Raw genomic sequence first — 8,890 nt, forward strand, 5'->3', positions numbered from 1 at the left:
TTTTCACTGAGAGGATGGGATGTAGCCATTGACAACGGTGATGCCCTACATACAGCTTGCCATGGAAAGGAGTAGGAAGGATTGGATGAATGTAATAAGAAAATAGAGATACGAGAGGAGCACAGCATCTTCACACACTTATCTGAAATTCCCACTATTGCTGTACATAAGTATCTCTATCCCTTTTATTTTCTATTTATTTATTAATTTTTGAACTCACCATAAACCAATTTAATCTGCCTAACTGAGATTTACAAGGTGACCATAGCTTGCTTCATACCAACAATCTCTGTGGGATCGACCCTTACTCACGTAAGGTATTACTTGGATGACCCAGTACACTTGCTGGTTAAGTTGAACGGAGTTGTGGAAAGAAAAAGCTTCTCTAACAGTGCCTGGAACTCTTGTATCACAATTTCGTCCACCAAGTTTTTGGCGCCGTTGCCGGGGATTGTTTGAGTATGGACAACTGACGGTTCATCTTGTTGCTCAGATTAGGTAATTTTTTTTTTCAAAAATCTTTTTCAAAATTTTTCTTTTCTTTTTCATTTTTCTAAACTTTATTTTCAAAAAAAAAATTAATAAAAATCCAAAAAAATTAATAAAATCATAAAAATCAAAAATATTTTGTATTCCTGTTTGAGTCTTGAGTCAATTTTTAAGTTTGGTGTCAATTGCATGCTTTAAAAATTTTTCTTGCATTTTTCGAAATTCCATGCATTCATAGTGTTCTTCATGTTCTTCAAGTTGTTCTTGACAAGTCTTCTTGTTTGATCTTGATGATTTCTTGTTTTGTGTTGTTTGTTGTTTTTCATATGCATTTTTCGTTTGTTAGAGTCCATGCATTAAAGATTTCTAAGTTTGGTGTCTTGCATGTTTTCTTTGCATCAAAAATTTTTCAAAATTATGTTCTTGATGTTCATCATGATCTTCAAAGTGTTCTTGGTGTTCATCTTGACATTCATAGTGTTCTTGCATGCATCTTGTGTTTTGATCCAAAATTTTCATGTTTTGGGTCATTTTTATGTTTTTCTCTCTCATCATTAAAAATTAAAAAAGATTCAAAAAAATATCTTTTCCTTAATTTTCTCCAAATTTTCGAAATTTTGGGTTGACTTGGTCAAAAAAATTTTAAAAATTAGTTGTTTCTTACAAGTCAAGTCAAAATTTCAATTTTAAAAATCTTATCTTTTCAAAATCTTTTTCAAAAATCATATCTTTTTCATTTTTTTTCTATTTTTCGAAAATTTTGAAAATTATTTTTCAAAATCTCTTTTTCTTAACTTTATTTCATAATTTTTGAAAATCCACTAACAATTAATGTGATTGATTCAAAAATTTGAAGTTTGTTACTTTCTTGTTAAGAAAGGTTCAATCTTTAAATTCTAGAATCTTATCTTTTAGTTTCTTGTTAGTCAAGTAATTAATTTTAATTTTAAAATCAAATCCTTTTCAAAATATATTTTTTATCTTTTTTATCTTATCTTTTTATCATATCTTTTTCAAAATTTTATCTTTTTCAAAAATTTGATTTCAAAATATCTTATCTAAACTTCTTATCTTCTTATCTTTTTCAAATTTGATTTTAATATCTTTTTCAACCAACTAATTAACTTTTTGTTTGTTTCTTATCTTTTTCAAAACCACCTAACTACTTTTTCCTCTCTAATTTTCGAAAATATCTCATCCCTTTTTCAAAAATTCTTTTTAATTAATTAATTGTTTTAAATTTTAATTTTAATTATATATTATCTTTAATTTTCGAAAATCACTAACCACTTTTTTAAAATTATTTTCGAAAATTTTCTATCTCTCCTCTTCTTCTATTTATTTATTTATTTACTAACACTTTTCTTCACTTCTCTTCATCTCAAATCACCACCTCTATCCTTACCCATTCTTCTTCACTCTTCTTCCCTTTCTTCTTCTACTAACATAAAGGAATCTCTATACTGTGACATAGAGGATTCCTCTTTCTTTTCTTGTTCTCTTCTTCCCTATATGAGCAGGAACAAGGAAAAAGACAGAAGCTTCCACCTCTGAGTCATGGGAGATGGAAAGACTCATCTAAAGGGTTTATAGCTCAGTGGTAGAACATTTGACTGCAAATCAAGAGATCCCTGAGATACCTCAGGGGATACATGTTCCTCCACATAATTATTGGAAGCAACTAAAGATAGGAACACCAAAATCACTAGGGATCATGCAACAGAAGCAAGGAAGAAACATAAAGGAGCTCAAAAAGCACCATTGGACCTTCAAGAAGGCGCCACCCTCACTCAGGTGGACTTATTCCTTGTTCTTATTTTCTCTGCTTTTTCGGTTTTTATCCTTCATGTCTATCTATGTTTTGTGTCTCTACTTCATGATCATTAGGATGTAGTAACTATGTCTTAAAGCTATGAATAAATTCTATAAATCCTTCACCTTTTCTTAAATGAAAAATGTTTTAATTCAAAAGAACAAGAAGTACATGAATTTCGAATTTATCCTTGAATTTAATTTAATTATATTGATGTGGTGACAATACTTTTTGTTTTCTGAATGAATGCTTGAACAGTGCATATTTTTTATCTTGTTGTTTATGAATGTTAAAATTGTTGGCTCTTGAAAGAATGATGAACAAAGAGAAATGTTATTGATAATCTGAAAAATCATAAAATTGATTCTTGAAGTAAGAAAAAGCAGTGAAAAAAAAGAAAAGCTTGCAAAAAAAAATGGTGAAAAAAAAGAAAGAAAAAGAAAAAGCAAGCAGAAAAAGCCAATAGCCCTTAAAACCAAAAGGCAAGGGTAAAAAGGATCCAAGGCTTTGAGCATCAATGGATAGGAGGGCCTAAGGAAATCAAATCCAGGCCTAAGCGGCTAAATCAAGCTGTCCCTAACCATGTGCTTGTGTCATGAAGGCCCAAGTGAAAAGCTTGAGACTGAGTGGTTAAAGTCGTGATCCAAAGCAAAAAGAGTGTGCTTAAGAGCTTTGGACACCTCTAACTGGGGACTCTAGCAAAGCTGAGTCACAATCTGAAAAGGTTCACCTAGTCATGTGTCTGTGGCATTTATGTATCCGGTGGTAATACTGGAAAACAAAATGCTTAGGGCCACGGCCAAGACTCATAAGTAGCTGTGTTCAAGAATCAACATACTTAACTAGGAAAGTCAATAACACTATCTGAACTTCTAAGTTCCTAGAGAAACCAATCATTCTAAACTTCAAAGGAAAAAGTGAGATGCCAAAACTGTTCAGAAGCAAAAAGCTACAAGTCCCGCTCATCTAATTAGAATTAATATTCATTGATATTTTGGAATTTACAGTATATTCTCTTCTTTTTATCCTAATTGATTTTCAGTTGCTTGGGGACAAGCAACAATTTAAGTTTGGTGTTGTGATGAGCGGATAATTTATACGCTTTTTGGCATTGTTTTTAGGTAGTTTTTAGTAAGTTTAAGCTACTTTTAAGGATGTTTTCATTAGTTTTTATGTTAAATTCACATTTCTGGACTTTACTATGAGTTTGTGTGTTTTTCTATGATTTCAGGTAAATTCTGACTGAAATTAAGGGACTTGAGCAAAACTCTGATAGGAGGCTGACAAAGGACTGCTGATGCTGTTGGAATCTGACCTCCCTGCACTCAAAATGAATTTTCTGGAGATAAAAAACTCCAAATGGCGCGCTCTTAACGGCGTTGGAAAGTAGACATCCAGAGCTTTTCAGCAATATATAATAGTTCATACTTTATTCGAAAATTGATGACGTAACTTGGCGTTAAACGCCAAGTACATGCTGCTGTCTGGAGTTAAACGCCAGAAACACGTCATGACCCGGAGTTGAACGCCCAAAACACGTTATAACTTGGCGTTCAACTCCAATAAAAGCCTCAGCTCGTGGATAGATCAAGCTCAGCCCAAACATACACCAAGTGGGTCCCGGAAGTGGATTTATGCATCAATTACTTACTCATGTAAACCCTAGTAGCTAGTTTAGTATAAATAAGACTTTTTACTAGTGTATTAGTCGTCTTTTGACCACGTTTCATCTTTGGTCTCAGTTTTGTATTATTCTTCATCTTAGGAGGCCATTGAGCACATTTTAGGGGGCTGGCCATTCGGCCATGCCTGGACCTTTCACTTATGTATTTTCAACAGTGGAGTTTCTGCACACCATAGATTAAGGGTGTGGAGCTCTGCTGTACCTCAAGTTTCAATACAATTATTATTACATTCTATTCAATTCTCTTCTATCCTTATTCCAAGATATACGTTACACTTAACTTTGATGAATGTGATGATCCGTGACACTCATTATCATTCTCACCTATAAACGCGCGTGACTGACAACCACTTCCGTTCTACTATAGGCCGGGCGCATATCTCTTAGATTCTCCAACAGAATCTTTGTGGTATAAGCTAGATAGATGGCGGCATTCATGAGGATCCGGAAAGTCTAAACCTTGTCTATGGTATTCCGAGTAGGATTCTGGGATTGAATGACTGTGACGAGCTTCAAACTCCTGAAGGCTGGGCGTGATGACAAGCGCAAAAGAATCAAGGGATTCTATTCCAACCTGATTGAGAACCGACAGATGATTAGCCGTGTTGTGACAGAGCATAGGAACGTTTTCACTGAGAGGATGGGATGTAGCCATTGACAACGGTGATGCCCTACATACAGCTTGCCATGGAAAGGAGTAGGAAGGATTGGATGAATGTAATAAGAAAATAGAGATACGAGAGGAGCACAGCATCTTCACACACTTATCTGAAATTCCCACTATTGTTGTACATAAGTATCTCTATCCCTTTTATTTTCTATTTATTTATTAATTTTCGAACTCACCATAAACCAATTTAATCTGCCTAACTGAGATTTACAAGGTGACCATAGCTTGCTTCATACCAACAATCTCTGTGGGATCGACCCTTACTCACGTAAGGTATTACTTGGATGACCCAGTACACTTGCTGGTTAAGTTGAACGGAGTTGTGGAAAGAAAAAGCTTCTCTAACAGTGCCTGGAACTCTTGTATCACAATTTCGTCCACCAACAATAACCAAGCCAAGATTTGTCATGAATAAGGATCTCTTGGTGATGTATTAACAAAAACAGTTAATAAAAGAAAACATAAAAAAATAAAGAAATGACTAAAACAAAAAGAATGCAAACGAAATGTCAAAACAAAAGAAAAATAACAATGCAAAGGCAATATGATCATGCAGACAAGTGATGTTGCTGGATGAGTTGCATAGAGAATAAGTGGCACACCAAACTTAGAATCTTGGTGTGTCACTTTCATTTTTTATTTGATGCAATCATCCAAAAAGATTGAAAATAATTTGTTGCAAGGCAACACCAAACTTAGAATGTAATCATATGCCAATTTATTGAAATTTAAACAAAGCATGGAGAAGAAATGTACCTACTGTCTACCTATTCTTCACTTTCTTCCTTTTCTTCCAGTTTGCTAAGAGGAATGACCTCAAAAGGGGGAAAGATTCAGCTACTGTCCCTTGTCTTGGCCTTTCCTCAGCAAGCTTCCTTTTGCAAATGGCTTGATTGATCTTGCTTGCTGGATTAGGGACAGAATTGGTGTTCTTGCTAGTTGCCTTCACTTCTTTGGATTCAAGACTTGGTTGCTGTGTGATTATTGGAGTTTTGTATTCATCCAGAGCCTTTTGAATTGGTGGTTCCATGAGCTTTTCCTCTATGTACTTCTCCGCTTCACTTGAGTTTGGAATTCTTTGGTTGTCTTTCTCACTTTCTTGCTCTTCCACTTCCTCCCTTACACTCAACATTTGACTTAATAGCTTTTTCATGGAGGAGGTTTTTTTTTCTTCCCAAGATTTCTTCATCTCCTCTTCATATTTTTCGATCACAGATTCAAAGGAAGTTTGTGAGGGTTGTGAATGTTCATGTTCCTTTGTCTCCTCAAGTGCAGTTTCATTTTCAAATATCTTCACCATCTCATTCTCCATTGGAGTTTCACTTTATACAGTAGCCTCCTTGTCTTGCTCTTCCACTTTCTCCTTCACATCCATCAATTGGTCTTCATTTTCCTTGCTTAGTAGTTCTAAGCGTTTCTCTGTGTCCTCCAATTGCTCATCCGTCTCCTGAAAAAGGATTTCTTGTTCTCTCCAGGATTGTTGTTGTTCCTCTACAATTCTGTTGAACATGGACTCAAGCTCTGAGAATCTTGAGTGGTTCATGGAAGTTTGTGTGGGTGGTGAGTTTTGAAAGGGCATTTCTGTTGAAGCATGGTCAAGTGATGATATTTTTGGATGAATATCATATGGAGCATTAGAATTCCCTTCCCAGCCACTATTAGAATAACGACTTTCATCATTTTGTGGTGGAGAAAAATATCTCATATGGTTTTCTTGCTCATCTTGTGTCTCTGAAGCAAATCTCCATGGATTGGAGTGCTTAGAATTTGTATTTTCTTGGTGATATTCCCAGCCACCATGAGAATAATGACTTGAATCATTTTGTGATGGTGAGAAATATCCCATTTAATTTTCTTGCTCATCTTGTGCATTCTGGAGTCAAACGCCAGAAACACGTCACGAACCAGCGTTGAACGCCAAAAATACGTTACAACTTGGCGTTCAACTCCAAAAGAAGCCTCTGCACATGTAAAGTTCAAGCTCATCCCAAGCACACACCAAGTGGGCCCCGAAAGTGGATTTCTGCATCAATTACTTACTTTTGTAAACCCTAGTAGCTAGTCTAGTATAAATAGGACATTTTACTATTGTATTAGACATCCGGGATTGTATTTTTGATCCTGTGATCACGTTTTGGGGGCTCACCATTCGGCCATGCCTGGACCTTCATCACTTATGTATTTTTAACGGTGGAGTTTCTACACACCATAGATTAAGGGTGTAGAGCTCTGCTGTACCTCGAGTTTTAATGCAATTACTACTATTTTCTATTCAATTCAGTTTATTCCTGTTCTAAGATATTCGTTGCACTTCACCATGATGAATGTGATGATCCGTGACACTCATCATCATTCTCACCTATGAACACGTGACTGACAACCACTTCCGTTCTACCTTAGACCGGGCGCATGTCTCTTGGATTCCATAATCAGAATCTTCGTGGTATAAGCTAGAATTGATGGCGGCATTCATGAGAGTTCAGAAAGTCTTAACCTTGTCTGTGGTATTCCGAGTAGGATTCAGGGATTGAATGACTGTGACGAGCTTCAAACTCGCGATTGTTGGGCATGATGACAAACACAAAAGGATCAATGGATTCTATTCTGGCATGATCGAGAATCGACAGATGATTAGCCGTGCTGTGACAAAGAATTTGGACCTTTTTTACTGAGAGGATGGGATGTAGCCATTGACAACAGTGATGCCCTACATATAGCTTTCCATGGAAAGGAGTAAGAAGGATTGGATGAAGGTAGTAGAAAAGCAGAGATTCAGAAGGAGCACAACATCTTCATACGCCTATCTGAAATTCCCATCAATGATTTACATAAGTATTTCTATCTTTATTCTCTGTTTATTTATTATTAATATTCGAAAACTCCATAACCATATATTATCCACTTAACTGAGATTTCCAAGATGACCATAGCTTACTTCATACCAACAATCTCCGTGGGATCGACCCTTACTCACGTAAGGTTTATTACTTGGACGACCCAGTGCACTTGCTGGTTAGTTGTGTAAAGTTGTGAAGAAAGTGCTGAGTTATAAACGCGCATACCAAGTTGAATGCCATTATTACAGATCACAATTGGGATTTTCGAAAATTTTGAAGACAGATAAGATAGAAGATATGATTTATAAAAGATAAATATGATAAGAAGAATATATAATTTAAAATTAAAAAGTTATGAATGATATTTGAAAAAGATAAATCTGAATTTTTATTTTGAAAAAGATTTTAAAAGATAATTGAGTTTTTTTTTTAAATTTGAAAAGAAGTTGGATGGGATTTGAAAAGGATTTGTGTTTATGAATTAAGATACATTTGATATTTTTGAGAAAGGGATTTTAGAAATTAGGATTAAAATTTTTGGAATTGAAGGATGAGAGTTTATAACATGTTTATGCAAGAAATCATGAATCGGAATATAAAAATTTTGAAAAGTGTGAATTAAAAACGAAATTACCTCCTCCCCACAATCCTGGCATTAAACGCCCAAACGCTACATGTTTTGGGCGTTTAACGCCCATTTGCAGCTTCTCCTGAGCGTTCAACACCCAGCTGTTGCTTCTAGCTGGCGTTGAACGCCAGGAACTCCTTTGTCACTGGGCGTTTTTCTGAACGCCCAGGACGCTATAAATCCGGCGTTGAACGACCAGAAGGTGCTTCTTTCTGGCGTTCAAAGCCCAGAAGATGCTTCTTTTTGGCGTTTAACGCCCAGATGGCTATCCTTACTGGCGTTGAACGCCCAGTAAGTGCTTCTTTTGGGCGTTCAGCGCCCAAAACAGCTCTTACTGGCTTTTTTTTTTTGCACCAGTGAGCTTCTTTTTGCTGTTTTATCCTCTGAATCCTTCTGTAACTCTGTGAACTCAAGAAATTGCTATTTTACCTTGAAGATAATTAACATAAACCTGTAAAAATCAATTAATTGACAAATAAGCTTTGTAAATGGTTGGGTTGCCTCCCAGCAAGCACTTCTTTATTGTCTTTAGTTGGACTAATACTGAGCTTTAATCAAGTCTCAGTTTTGAGCATTCTTGCTCAAAATTACTTTCAAGATAATGTTTAACTCTCTGTCCATTAACAATGAGCTTTTTGTTAGAATCATTATCCTAAAGCTCCACGTATCCATATGGTGACACACTTGTAATCACATATGGACCTCTCCACCAGGATTTCAATTTCCCGGGGAATAATCTAAGCCTAGAATTAAATAGCAGAACTTTATG

Source organism: Arachis hypogaea, chromosome 6 (assembly GCF_003086295.3).
Source record: "Arachis hypogaea cultivar Tifrunner chromosome 6, arahy.Tifrunner.gnm2.J5K5, whole genome shotgun sequence".
In the NCBI taxonomy this organism is placed as follows: domain Eukaryota; kingdom Viridiplantae; phylum Streptophyta; class Magnoliopsida; order Fabales; family Fabaceae; genus Arachis; species Arachis hypogaea.